The 15,744-nt window shown below is 33.6% G+C and overlaps 1 pseudogene; it reads left to right on the top strand.

The window, feature by feature from the left end:
• The first annotated feature begins 4,013 nt into the window (after window positions 1-4,013).
• Window positions 4,014-15,013, top strand: LOC145127586 (14-3-3-like protein B; annotated as a pseudogene).
• Window positions 15,014-15,744: the final 731 nt, after the last annotated feature.

The raw sequence follows: 15,744 nt of genomic DNA, 5'->3' as shown, positions 1-15,744 counted from the left end.
CTCCTGTAGGGAGAGCGATGACAATTGTGTATAGATCTATGTTGGGACTGACAATCCCACATCCCGACTGTTAGCTACAGTCAGGTCGACAGGCCTGGGATGAAAAATGTTGTTACCAATTTTGACGTCTGAAAAACGTCATCATCAGGAAGACAGTGTTAGTATGGTTATAAGAACTCACAGGGAGAAAATCCCGACCTATTTACGAGTAATTTATATTCAAATAACTTCTTTTGATTAGTAATCTTACAGTCGGTTTACAAAACAAACTTACTTCAGTGGTGTTATCTTAACAATACTACTGCAAGTTATTATTTTCCATTATCTGCACACAGAAAGGTTCGTACATGAACAAGCATACTATTTTTCTAGTAAAGATAGTATACTTTTATGGAAAACACACATTATACAATTTCAGAGAACAAACATACATTTACACAGTTACATAGAACAAAACATACATTTACACTGTTACAGAGAACAAAACATACAAACATTTGAGTCTTAGGGTTGAAGACTACTTTTCATTTATTATAGAAAATATAGGATTTTTTGGAGAACATAAACTAACACTTTCATAGATCAAATACAAACATTTTCATGAAACAACTACAAACAAATGACACTAAAATCTTATGAACTCACCAACTTAAATGTTGATACTCTCTTTCAAAATTACTTGTATTCTTAGGGAATCAATAGACAGGTATCCTGGATCAGGTTTTGATAGAAGACAGAGCATGTTCAAGACTCGTATTTTATTTTGCTTTACTTTTAGTGTCATACAACTATTCAATGAACACACATGTATTAACTATATTATTAATGCAATGGATGTTGTTGTGTGACAACCCGATATTCCAAGTCAATGTATTGTTCAAAAGTCAAATGTTATAATCTATTTTGGAATCATTAAAAACAGCGTCAAAAAAATAAAGTGTTCTAAAGTCTCAATTGGGATACATAAAATGTTAGATATGGTGTCAAGGTTTTCAGAAATATAAAGAACACTCAAATCCGAGTTATAACGAAGAAGTTATGACCAATCGAAAATCCGCGACACAACCGGTAAAACACTGTTAAGCGTAAAAAGTGAAATTTCAATAAAATACTTTTTAGCCATAGGTATCTAAACGAAGGTCGTAGATTATGTTAAACCGTGAGCGTGTATAAAAAGAACGCCCAAATCTGATTTCGTATGAGGAAGTTATGATTTTTCCAAGTTTCGGATATAACAGTATACAACTAAGAACTCGAAATAGAGATCGAGCCATTTTTAGCCGACGCAACCTAAACGAGAATTGAATATCTCGACATTAGTAGTACAACGGTAAAAAGACAGACGAAAACGGACATCGGATGAAGAAGTTATGAATTTTTAACGGATTTATCCTGTCCCGGCCTATTTAAAATATAATATTAAAAATTTAATTCAAAATTAGCCAACGGATTCTAAACGAAAGTTGTAGAGTATATTCTCACCTACACGTGGATATAAATAACGTAAAAAACGGAGCTAGTATGCGAAAGTTACACATTTTAGAAGATTTGGGCACACACTTCGAGGCTTATCCGAAGGGTTACGCTCCGCGTACTTCGGATGTACGCCTAGTGTACCCGATACAAGGCCTCGGATCGGCCAAGTCTCCCCTATGCTACTCTACTCCCGTCCCATCCGAAGACCGGCGACCGATGATGACGTCATCGCTGACGTACGCCCCGCGTACGAGGGTACGCCCAGCGTACGAGCTGCGGACGAGGTACGCCCAGCGTACTTCGGAGTACGCCCAACGTAGGAGGCTGCCTCCACCACTATAAATAAAGGTGCGAGGGTGCCGGCTCCATTTTCTAATTCACACCATTTCTCTTCCCCTTTTTCACTCTCGAGCCTCCCGAAACTATCCCGACGCCCCGGTTACGTACCCGAGTCCCGACGAAGGTCCGAAGCTCCGAGATTCCCGAGGAATATACCACTTCCCGGTCGAGGTGCTGCCCGAGAAAATATCGTTTTCTTCAAATCACCACACTTTCCAAGTGAGTTCATACCCCTACATTTTCACGTCTTTTTCATGTTTTAGGGGGGAAATACAAGTGAAACACGAGAAAAACTTATGTTAAAATACGCATCGTTATATATGATTTCAAATACTTTACCTATATTTGTTTATAAATGTTAAACAACATTAATATCAACGTTACACTTTACATGCAAAGTTGGTATTACATCAAGTTTTTATCACCAAATGGAACACACTTTTGAAAAACTATAATGGGTATAGTTTACGAGTTATTCATGACATCTTTACATAAACACTGTAAAAAGGAAACACTTTCGTTTACAAGAAATGTGGACTTTTCATTCCGTAAATCTATTGATACTAAGTTTTGTGAGACATCTGACTTCACCGTACTCTCAAGTACGCATTTCAAGTCCTGTATTATAAGCCATAATCTCTTGTAGGGAGAGCATGATACTTGTGTATTGATCTATACGGGATTGACAATCCCGCACCTAAGCTGTTAGCTACAGTTAGACCGGCAGGTCTGGGGTGACAAACGTCATAACACTGCAACGCCTGAAGAACGTTGTTACAGGCAGTCTGGGTCAATAGCATGGTTATAAAACTCACATAGGGTATCGGAATATATTTGATTTACGAGACTCTTAAATGCATTCAGTAATTACATTATATATGTATAAATCCACTTTCACCATTTTAGCATGAAAGATAATATTGCATTCCAGCCCTTGGAACGTTTTCAAACTATCACACATATATAGAAAATATTGGATTTTCTGGAAACACGTTCAGTTATTTTTACCAAAAGACATACAAATTTTGTTACAAAAACGCTTATGAACTCACCAACTTAATTGTTGACGCTTTTTTCAAAACTACTTGTATTTCTTAGGGAATCAGTAATTCAGGTAAACATCAGCTTTTGGAGAAGGAACGCTAAGGTGTCAGTTATCAAAACATTTTAAATCATCATATTTGTAATATTCTTTTGAAACATGTATTACCTGCAACAATGTAACTTTTTATTATATTTATGATGGTTGGGTTTACTTTCTTTACAAATATTCAACTGTTATGATACTACGTGAAGTCATCCGCCCCCGAATGTTTCCGCCATTCTGGTTTGGGGGTGTGACAGATTGGTATCAGAGCATTGTTTATAGTGAACTAAGTATATCAAACCACATAAGATATACAAACTATAAATGCAAAGGGACTAAAAACCCTCTGACAAAATGTTTTCGCAAACTATACTTTTAATAAATTAAAATGATATATATATATATATATATATATATATATATATATATATATATATATATATAAGTATAAGTACATGCATGCATCGGTCTAGTATCATAGCCAAAATTTTACAAAAGTATTAAGGCAAGTTATGAAGTTACGATTAGGCCTCGGGGTATGTAATCAGATCGAGAATAAATATAGCCTGATCAACTATATTTATCCTAGATGTGACCAACGTATGTTGAGGAATGGTCGTAGTGAACAACAAGTCAAAAAATTACCAAATAAAATTCTAGAACCGAACTTACAAATTTGAAATACTATAGGAGTATTTTGCAAAACTATAAGAACTGTAATAATCGTACGAACCTCGATATTTAGTTAGAAATAGGAATCGTCAAATAAATAGAAATATCTTTATCAAAAATTACCCTTTTTACTCCCAAGTTTTATATATAATTCTCTTACCTCTATTCTCGACCAGACAAAATGGTAGGATTTCACATTCCCGGGGATCCCTACTACCCCAACCAGGGTAATAGAGGCTGGATTGAGGAAGACCCAGAGGAAGATCCCGAAGCGATTCCCGAGGAAGAGCCAGAAGAGGATTCCGAAGAGGATCCCGAGGCTGGATTGACATCTATGCTGTTCCCAAAGGTGAACATCCTTCCCAGTTCTGAAATTCGACTTTTAAATCACACAATTTCATAATTATCATTCTGATTTTTCAAAATCATAATTAACAGAATGTTTAATCTCAATAGGGTGGTTGGGAATCCATCAGGTTGGTCATCATATTGTTGTATGTTTTCGACATGTAGAAGTTAATCGAAGTTCTAATTTATACATTTGTTCTTACATCTAATATTATCAATGGATTTGATGTAGATATGGTGGATACTATGAATAAGGTAGCAACGTTGGATGTTGAACTAACTATTGAAGAAATGAACTTGATTTCAGTTGGGTACAAGACCGTGGTGGGGTCACAAAGGGCATCATGGAGAATATTGTCTTTAATTGAACAAAAGGATGAATCAAGAGGCAATAAAGTGAATGTAAAACGGATTAAGGAATACAAATAAAAAGTTGAAACAGATTTATCTGACATTTATAGTGATATCTGATGGGTTTTGAGCAAAACAAACAATCCCTATGTGTGCATGCAACCCTAATTGCTTTGGATCTATGTTTTCTCTAATTGAACATACAAGTTTTGAACATAAAAACGAAAAACCCTAAAAGCACTAGTATAATTTTGAAAATCATAACTAGAGTTAGTAAACATACCTTTGGTTGTTATGTTGCAATAACAATGAAAATCCAAGTCTTCTTCAACCTTGAGAGCAAGCGTCGTAAGTGTCACACCTCTAATGGTTCACACCCAAACTCAGCAAGAGGATGAGAGAGGAGAGAGGGGAGGATACATGAGATTTTCGGCTATCCCTTTAGGGTTTATAGTGGCCAAAAATGAGAAGCCCTATGGGTCTATTTATAGTGCAGATAGGATACACTGGATAACCCTAATTTGAATAAAATAATATTAATTCAAATCGGTAATTATCCACCTCCTTAACTATCTACTTAGGATAATATAAAAACCCCAATTATCCTTAGTAAAACCGTCCACCACCTTCTAGGAAGGTTCTGGAACCTCCTGCTCAACAATTGAAAAATTGCACTTTAGTCCCTGCACTTTCAATTAATTCTTTTAATCCTGAAATTAAATCCAATTAATTTCTGATTAAATATTAATTAAATAATATGATTTCTAATTAATATATTATTTTCATAATACATTAATAAATCATTTATTTCAATTTATTAATCAAACAATAAATTCAACCTCTTTCCAAAAGTCATCCTGTCTAGTTGCTAGTTATGAGGGCAACCCAAAATGACTATGCTCTGTCAATTCAAGTATATACCAATTATAGTTATGGACTTAGACACCTAATCCAACAATATCATGGTTGTGATTAAGGAAAATCTCATTCCATATTCTTTTGCTGCTAAATCCCACGTTTTCTACTACAAAATGTGAGCAATATATAATATATAAAAATATATAACCAATAAATTTATTTTCTTTTGAACTTTAATTGATTTGTTAATGTGTTTATGCTTTAATTGCAGGAAGGGTGATTATTATAGGTACCTTGCAGCATTCATATATGGTGATGATAAGAAAGAGGCAGTTGATCAGTTTTTGAAGGCTTGTCAAATAATCTATATGTTTTTTCAATAGTTAATTAAATAAAATTTTCATTTTTCTTTTGTTTTTGTTTTCTAACTTATTGAAATATGATGTTTGTAGTTGGCTTCCACTATTGCAAAAGATGATTTATCGCATACTCATCATATTCGATTGGGTTTGGCTTTAAACTTTTCCATGTTTTATTATGATATTATGAACTCTCCTGAAAGGTATATTGTTGGTTGTTAATACTTAAAATTAAAATTGTTATTTTTTTTTAATATTGGATTTAGGGTTTTGATAAGACGTATGTGCTGACAGGGCATGCGAGCTGGAGAAAAAACTTTTGATGTAGCTATATCATAATGTGATTCCCTGAGTGAGGAATCCTACAAAGATGCCACTTTAATTATGCAGCTCCTGAGAGACAACCTCACTTTATGGACTTCTGACATTCCAGATGATGGAGGTAATTACAATACTACTATTTGATTGCATAATGGTAAATTTGTAAAATTGTGATTCATCTCTAACCATTTACACTGTTTTTTACACTAAAAGATATTCTAAGTATATGCATTTTGTCTTACTTAAATATATTTACAATAATATCCTTATATTTATCAGTTTTTTACAAATTTGCATCGCATCCCTTTTTTTTTTTTACAAAACCATCTGTAAAAGTATCTTCAACACCCATCAAAACACAATCTTTTGCCAACCAAAACCCTGTATCTACAATCCCACCTTTTGATTTCATTTGTTTTTAATGTTGAAACAGTTTTGTATGGGTGTGTTCAGTCAACATCACGTTGATGAGCTTTACCTAACCTCCATCTGCTTTTATATATGATATGTTGATTCCTGATGAAATAAAATGTTTTTACTTAATCATGCTTTTTAGATTAGTATTCCAAATACCGTTAATATGCTCCCAATGTAACCTTTTTAAATATACAATAAAGACCACTTCAAACAAGAGAACAAAATGAAAGCGCATTTACCAACATCACCAATCACAATACAAACTTTTTAGATTAGAATTCCAAATATGTCCCAACCCACTTCAAACAAGAGAAAACTGAAAAAAAATGATCGAACGTTTACCAACATTAACAATAACAATACGTGCCTAATAACAAAGCTCACATCAAAATAGAAAAAACAAAAAAAAGAACCGACTTTGTTGTTCACCACGGGTTCACTTACTACTAACTATTATATTATTATCAGAAAAACATAGTTTAGGTATTTAAGGCTTGTTTATTAAAAGTAGTTTGGAAGCTTGTAGTTGTTAATCGGAATCTATAACTTTTAATTGTGAAGAAATGTTCGATAAATATAACTTTTAACTTTTGATAGTTTGGAGGATTTAGTGGGTTACACAGCCCACTGAAAGTCTCTCTCTCTCTCTCTCTCTCTCTCTCTCTCTCTCTCTCTCTTGAAGCTATGATTTGTTGTATATTGTGCATCAAAATTTGTACCAAATTAATTATGTATGTTTGTAATTAGTTTGTGTATTTTTAATATTTTGTAAATTAGTTTATATAATTTTTATTAGTTTTTGTTTATTTTAAATATAAAAACTAAGTGAGTTTAGTGGATTGAGAAATATAATGTTTCCAAGTGGTTTGGGTTGAGAAAGATGGAAGAGAGAGGAGAGAAAAAAGTTGATGTGACAGTCATTTGAGTGGGTTGGGAGGAAATGACTCCCTCCTCCATACCCGTTCCCGAGTTTAATTTAACGAGAGAAAAGAAAAGAAATGGGTGGAAGTAAGAAGAAAGTAAAAGAAATTGGTGTTCCCGAGTTTCATTAAATGAAGGAAGTGAAAGGAAGTGGAAGAATCACTTTCCCTCCTAACTTCCTTCCGATTTGGAAGGATTTGGAGAGAAAGAACAAAATGTTTAATTTTCTTTTCACTTTTTTCCAACTTGGAAACACAAAAAACAATTTTTTTCCCTTTCCTTTCTCTTCTTTTCTCTCCTTATGTTCTTTTCTTTGCCATAACTCGGGAACTAGGCGTTAGGGAGGAAGGAGTAGATCCCTCCCAACCATTCAACCCACTATCACATAAGCTTTTATCTCTCCTATTTTTTTCATCTTTCCCAAACCACAACCCATGAAAATTACACATTTCTCAACCCAATCAATTAAAAATTTACAAAAGCTATGGTACAAGCATTTATGCATTAAAAACAAGCAACCAAAGTATGAGAGAGTAGAGAGAATGTAGAGAGAGGGACACACTAACAGGCTGCTATCCTTCCTTTTTGCGGGACCATTTTTTGCTCGAGATAATGCTCCCGACGATACCACCATCCTGAAATCCCCCTTCCTGAGTGGCTCTGACATTCCAAAACTTCTTAAGATATTTGAAGTAATTTTTGAATTATGAAATTTTGTTTAAAATAAAAGCTAAAGAAAAACTCTTAAAAACGGTGTGCCTAACATACCCTTAGTATTGCATATATAGTTTATTTCTGTATACTATAAAAGTTAACTAAAAAGGTTTCGATGTATGAAAGCAACAAATTTTGACGGGTTCCATTGCTATTGTACGAGAATGTTGATATGAAATACTGAAATAAACAAATATAATGGAAGCAATTTAATGGTTAAGGCATGTGTTCAACATGATTTTTAAACAAATTCGTTTTGGTATCGAATGTGTTTTTCTCACAATAAAATAATAAGAATGATCCTTCAAGACCATCAAAAGCAACTAGAACTGAACTTTACCTTGGTGATTTAGTGTGGTGAAGAAAATGATGTATTTGATTCATTTTAATTTGTATTTTTGTGTATATGAATGCTTTATTTATAAAACGTAAATGCATTGTCCAAACCCGATCATATAAACTATTCCATGAGCAATCACAAAATAATGTTCGTCAAATTCTACGCACTAAACAATTTTCAAACTTTACAAAAAAAATAAAATTATGACAAAATGGATTGCTATAAAAAATATTGTTTGCCTCCGCGTCAGCCAGTTGATCATCGCTTATTGTTGGGGCGAGACTTTTGGTTGGTTGATGTGTTGATGGGCTATTTCTTGGTGGGTTGGTGGCCATGGCTAGCAAGGATGTGGGTTAAGGTAATCATGCATTTAGGTTGCTAGTCTAATTGTTATCCTGTCCATCTTTGCTAAGGGTTTTGTCTTTGTATTTTTTTTCTATATTTACAATTTTATTATAAAATAATACAAGAAAAATAACAAACTATTAGAAACATTTAGGTTTAAATCGACCAACTAACAATCACCGTATTTGATTGAAAAAAAAACATTTAAACATGCACCCACATTTTAAATTGGCCAAAAACAACTCATTCAACAAAATAAACGAACTTAATGATTTTGTTATCAAATCATGCATGTGAATAACAACACCAATATACTTACTAGAAAGTAAAGTTATATGAATTATTAAAACATCACGAATCTAGTTTTCCAAATTTAAATTATTTTGATTATTATTGGGAATACAAAGAACATGATCAGGAACAATCAAAATAACTTATCTTTTTTATCATAAAGTCTAAAAGTTGTTTTGTTACTGCTATTAGGGATTGGTTGATTCCAATAATAATTAAATGAATCACTACATCATAATTGATTACCCCTATAAGTTTCCACACATAGATAATCTTGCTTTGTTGCTTGCTTGAAGTTGCCAATCACCACAATGATGAGAGTAAGGGAATCACTTTTGGGTATGTAGGAGGAAACTGATTTGTTAGAGATTTATTGCATCAAGTACACTATATAAAGGTAGTGTAATAATCAAAAGATTTACTTAAGTGCACATACATCATAGAATTTATGTTTTACTAGTTGTAGCAATGTACTTTAAAATCAAACTAAAAGAATTAAGCACTTACCTCTTGATCCTTAGATCATGTGATAAACAACGTTGCAATGGATAGAGAACCCAAAGTAGAACTCCTCTAATATAGTCAGACCCAAGACTCCAAAAGCAGAACAAAGAAAACCTTATTAGGGTTTATCTGAAAATTCCATAACCCTAGATAGGGGTTATGATTTTCGTATATGGAGAAGAAAGAGAGAAGGGAGAAAGAAAATTAGAAGCTCCAAAAGTCTTCTAGGGTTTAATCACAAACCCCCTATTTACAGACAACAAATAAATCCTCAAGAGATTTAAACTCGTAGGGTTTATCATTTCCTTATTCAAAACCCGACTTATCCTTATCATGATAAGTAGAAATCCTTCGCCTCCTCTTTCCAGAGAGTTATAGAATATTCCAATTAATCCAAAAGATTTAATTAATATTCAACTCCTTTAATTAATTAAAAACAATTTAATTAATTACTAAAATAATTTCTAATTAATTTATTAATTCCTTAATAAATTAACAACTTATTTTCTCCATTTTCTTAATATTATTTGTGTCATGAGGCCAACCCAAAATGACCCTATTATTATTTAGAAAATATTACCAACACGTTAATGATCTTGGACATCATTTCTAACATGATTAAAGTAAGTAGTATGTTGTTTGTTTCCTTTAATGACCAATTAGCTTTCTTTTATACATATATTGTTGGGTAGATATTTTAAAGTTTTTATCAAGTCAGCCAACTACTTATTAACCAACCCAATAATTAATTATTCCTTAACTAATTAGATAAACAAATCTATTTAATGTAATAAATAAACTTTTTTATTTACTTTTCTTTCTATCAATAAATAATAAACAACTAATTATTTATTTAGTTGGCATATAATAGATTTCTCTTATAAGTATATTATTTAGGTAATTATATATAAATGCTATTGTGTGTTTAACCTCATAGGTTCATATATAATTACTAGTATAATAAACTCATTGTTAATGTACATTACATCCAACATCGGTCTCTACTCACAAAAAATATTTAAAATGCATGAAAAGCTAAATAAGAGGGATACAAATCTTGGTTTTGTGTAGAAGCTTTGAAATTCATTATTATTGAAACATCCCTTACATGGAAGATTTTTAATAACCAAAATATGAGTTAAAGTACACATCTATAATAATTGTGGCCTTTCTAAAAACCCAAGCTCTTCCCACTCTTGTCTTAATCTAAAGTATGTAATATGAGTACATGTAAAAATACAAATATTCGGATTGGAAAACCTAGTAAGAATACTCAGGGTTAACTCATAAAAAAATGTATTGTTGAAATCATCCAATTCTTAATTAAAACCCTCAAAATGATTTTTATAATACCAACATGATCACTATGTGTAACACCCCGTTTTCCCTTTATAGTAGAAAAAAATATATATGTTTGTTTATAAAATTAGAAGTAGAGATATATTATTTTAGTCAAAGTAATCACCATAAACATATAAATGATATCAATATGAATATTGTAGATAAAAAGAACGTTTAAATCTGACTTCTTATTAAAAAATTATGATTCTTAGAAGTTTCGCGTTCAGTCCTATACGGCAAAGCATGTTGTAAGAAGTGAATCAGAGATGTGTTGCTTATTAGCTTTAGTAATCCAAACAAAAGTCGTAAAATCGATAGCTTGCATATAAAGAATGCCAAAATCTGACTTCGTATGATAAAGTTATGATTTTTTCGAAGTTTGGGTATGGCAGTGCACGACACTAACATTGAAATTAATATCGGTTGAGTGTGGGTGAAAATAATGTAAACGAGAGTTGAAGATCATGTAAATACCAGTCCGTTGATATAAATAACATTGGAGAACGGAGTTTGTATGAAGGAGTTATGGATTTTACATGGTCATTTGCAGTGTAATCTTCATAGACTATTAAATTTAAGATTTGATGAGAATTAGCCGACATAGTCTAAATGAAAGTTGTACTACTTGTCGATAGCTACACGTGAATATAAATAAAAATAATATCAAAAACAGAGCTCGTATGCAAAAAAATATGAATTTTTGAATATTCATGATTTTACCCCTCCCACCTACCCAAAGGTGCAACACACCATACCAAAAATCTACGTATATATAGCATTCAAAGCCCCCTTTCATTCTCACACCAATCTCTCTTATCTCTCCCTCTAAAGCTTCTAATTTTTAAGTATTTTTGGAATTCTAAAGAATTCTAATTTAGCGAGGCTCTGGGGCAGCAGAGAGATAGGCAGAAAGAAGTGCTCGGTATCGAGGTTTTGCCCGCGACTTTTCAGGTTTTCGCTAAAAATCTCTGTAAGTTAAGCTACGCTTATTAGGCTTTTAGGGTAACTTATAATTATGTTTATAGCTATTATTAGGAACTTATATATACCAGATTAGTCATTAATTTGTAACAGCCCAAAAATCCAAGGTAAAATTTTCATTTTTATTACAGTCAGAACGCTATTATGACTTTGTAAAAACATTGAAAAAAGCATTTAAATAAAACATTTATTAGAGTTCATTCCAAAGATCACATATTGCGGAAAACGCGGGTGTATGCGGTGCGATCGTCCCGAGCTCTTTCATTTGAAAACTAGAGTACCTGAAACATAAACTGAAAACCGTAAGCACAAATCTTAGTGAGTTCCCCCAAACTACCACATACCAAACATGCAATAAACATATAGTGGGCCTCGCCCGACTTCGAACCCCATCCGACATCGGGCCCCGCTCAGCATCTATCACACCCCCAAACCTGAACGGCGGAAACATTCGGGGGAGGAGGACGTCATGTACAGTATCATAACAAATGTAAAATAGTAATCAAAGCAACAACAACCATTATATTGATAATAAAGTGTTTACATCGTTTACATAACCCAGCGTGATTGATTTCCAAAAGTAGATAACAAAAATAAAGACTTGAAGCTACTATGCTCCGTCTTCTCGAAACTTGTACGGGTACCTGTTTACTAGTTTCCTGAGAATACAAGTGATTTGGAAAGTGTATCAACATTTAAGTTGGTGAGTTCATAAGTATATTGTCTTAGAAAGTAAGTTCTTTGTTCCTTGAAAATGTTCGTGTACTACTACAGAAAATCCTATATTTTCTTAATAACATGAAACGTATTCTTAATCCTTAAGACCAAAATATATATGTTTCTTACGTTTTAAGAGTGATATATGACGCGTTAAATTCGCATACGTAGAGTGACCCATACTAGTTCCTACCATGATTACTTAGTGCATACAAGTTATATAAAATCAAAGACCGAACGGACAGTCGAATGGGCGGATCTGCCCTAAGCCCACAACCAAACAAGGAACATGAAATGAGGCGGAAATCACACATTCCACTGTCTATCGAATCTTCATTGTATATAACCCAAACATGTCCACTAAGTAATCACACCAATATGTAACTATTTGTATATGTTTCCAGAAAATCCGATATTTCCTATGAAATGAGTTATGATTCGTTGTGTCTAAAATGAATGTATTAGATCCGGAAAATCCTATATTTTCCCTAATAATGTATTTGTAGAACGGTTTACTTGTAAAGTGATATCGTTTAACCCGGAAAATCCTATATTTTCCATAAAGCTGGAGTGTAGTCTAATTATTCCAAGACCGAAGTGTAAGTAAATATGTCATACTTAGTTTGATAACTTGTAGTTTTATTATTAAGTAAAACTAGTTGAAGATGTGTTTACCCTGAATTCTGAATGTGTTGATAATACCCTATAATGATTTCTTAGTACGTACAAGTTATATATAATTAAAATCGAACCGACAGTCGATTGGGTGATTCTGCCCTAAGTCCACAACCAAACAAGGAACAGGAAATGAAGCGGAAGTCACACATTCCACTGTCTATCGAATAAAAACCATATATAACCCTGATGTAAATACGAAATAATCATATAGTTATTACCCCTTGAGCTTGATTGAGTTGCGTATTACTACGTGCATGAGTCATTGTTTCCGCGTGCGAGTTCTTATAACCATACTAATATGACTGATATCCAGATAGTTAATGACATTTGTCACCCCAGAACTTCCGTTCCAACTGCAGCTAACAGTCAGGGCGTGGGATTGTCAGTCCCATATAGATATATACACAAACTCACGCTCTCCCTCCAGGAGACTCTGGCTATAAGTGGGGGACTTTCGTTTGATACTAAACAAAGCCGCTGTCTCACATATGATTTTCTAACAACGAGTTCACGAGTAATATGTTGAAAAACCTTTTAGTAAATAAAAATAACAATTTTTATTTATAACTTTGTACGATAGAAAGAGTGGATTGACTCATAAATTATACTTATCACAATTTATATGCTTGTTTTCATATCGTTTTTCCTTTTAAGTGAACTAACCTGTAATTTCCATACAACTATATCTATCATAGTTTATATGCATATTGTTTGTATAATGGTACCTTGTTATTAACAACGTTTAGAAGTTTACAAGTTTGATAGTAATGTTTATTAACCGAAGTCGATATTTTCATGTAATAAATACGTAAAGTATGAGAAAAACATAATCAACAGTTTGTAACACAAGTTTCCTTGTGTTATACTTGTATTCCCCCCACCACTATAAAACATATAAAAAGTTTGGAAAAGTGTAGGGGTATGAACTCACCTGATAAGTGGTGAATCGGGCAGCGTTTCGTTTCTAGGAATGATCTTTCTTGACGTAACCGTGGGTTTCTGGTGAAGAAACGAGCTTCACGCGGGCATCACTTCGACTGGAAATAATGTTTTTCTCGGGGACTTCAGGGCGTCGGGACTCACGTCGTGTGCTAGGAGTGTTACCGGGGCTTCGGGGTGGTTTAGAGGGGCCTAACAGTATGTAGAAGTAGGAGAGAGGATGGATTTCAGCAACCAAAGTCGGAAGGCTTCGATTTCTATATATAGCCTAAATTTCGAAACTCACGTCGTGAGTTTTGCATAACTTACGTCGTGAGTTTGGTCCCGATTCGCTCATGGCTTGCGTCATCTGTCAACTTGCTCTGGAAGGGTCAATCAAACTGTTCACGTCGTGAACTCTGTACTCACGACGTGAATTCTGACATATGTCGAAGTTTGTACCCCGAACTTCATAAATTCATATCTTTCGCATACGAGTTCCGTTTTTGACGCACTTTATATCTACGCGTAGGTCAGATTATGCTCTACAACTTTCGTTTAGACTTCGTCGGCTAATTTTGACTTTATTTTTAATATTATATTTTTAATAGGCCTGAACAGGAAAAGTCCGTTAAAAATTCATAACTTCTTCATCCGACGTCTGTTTACGTCTATCTTTTTACCGTTGTACTACTATTGTCGAGATCTTCGATTCTCATTTAGATTGCGTCGGCCAAAAGTCGCTCGATCTCTATTTCGAGTTTTTAGCTGTCTACTGTTATATCCGAAACTTAGAAAAATCATAACTTCCGCATACGCAGTCAGATTTGGACGTTATTTTTATGTATGTTTACGGTTTAATGATATCTACGACTTTCATTTAGATACCTAAGGCTAAAAAGTATTTTATTGAAATTTCGCGTTTTATGCTTAACAGTGTTTTACCGGATTTGGTGTGGATCTTTGATTGGTCATAACTTCTTCGTTATAACTCGGTTTTTAGTGTTTTTTATATTTCCGAAAACCTTGCTATGATATCTACTAGTTTATTCATCCCAAATAATATTTTAGAAAAGTTTAATTTTGACCTAAATTTGACTGGTGTTACAGCATCGAGTTGAGCTCGGTAAAACGGGCCCCGCCCAACAAACAATAACATATATCAAAATAAACGCATACACATGCAATAATCACAGAGATACATAGCATACAAATATCCATCAGGCCCCGCTCGACATTGGGCCTTAACCCGAAAAACATATAAACACAACTCATGCAAGAGTCACGAAGACAACTAGCATACTACCAACATAATATAACATGGGCCGGCCTTGGTGCCTTCGAGCCGCTAAGTCCGGTAAGGAAACTCACCTTGAATGCTGAAGCTCACTGCAAGAAATCCTTAGCTGCTGCCCTGAAAACTTCTCTGATCTAACAGATCAACATACACCCAATTAGGAATTGGGTTCCAAACCATGATCCATAATTCACACTTGGGGTAAAATGACCATTTTACCTCTGGCCCAACTGTTGGATTAGGTGTCTAAGCCCATAACTATAATTGGTATGTACTTGACTCGAGAGTAGCATTGTCCATTTGGGTTGCATATCATCAGGACAATTTGTTAGGATGGACTTTTGAGAAGAGGTTATTTATGGTTTATTAATATATTATAAGTTCTAATATATTAATATGAAATCATATGATTTAATTAGTATTGATCAAGAATTAGTTTGGAATTAATTTAGTGATCAAAAGAGACTAA

Source organism: Lactuca virosa, chromosome 7, assembly GCF_052849685.1.
Source record: "Lactuca virosa cultivar CGN04683 chromosome 7, Lactuca_virosa_CGN04683_v6, whole genome shotgun sequence".
Classification (NCBI taxonomy): domain Eukaryota; kingdom Viridiplantae; phylum Streptophyta; class Magnoliopsida; order Asterales; family Asteraceae; genus Lactuca; species Lactuca virosa.
The sequence above is the reverse complement of the archived record's forward strand: the minus strand, read 5'-3'. Positions and strand labels throughout refer to the sequence as shown.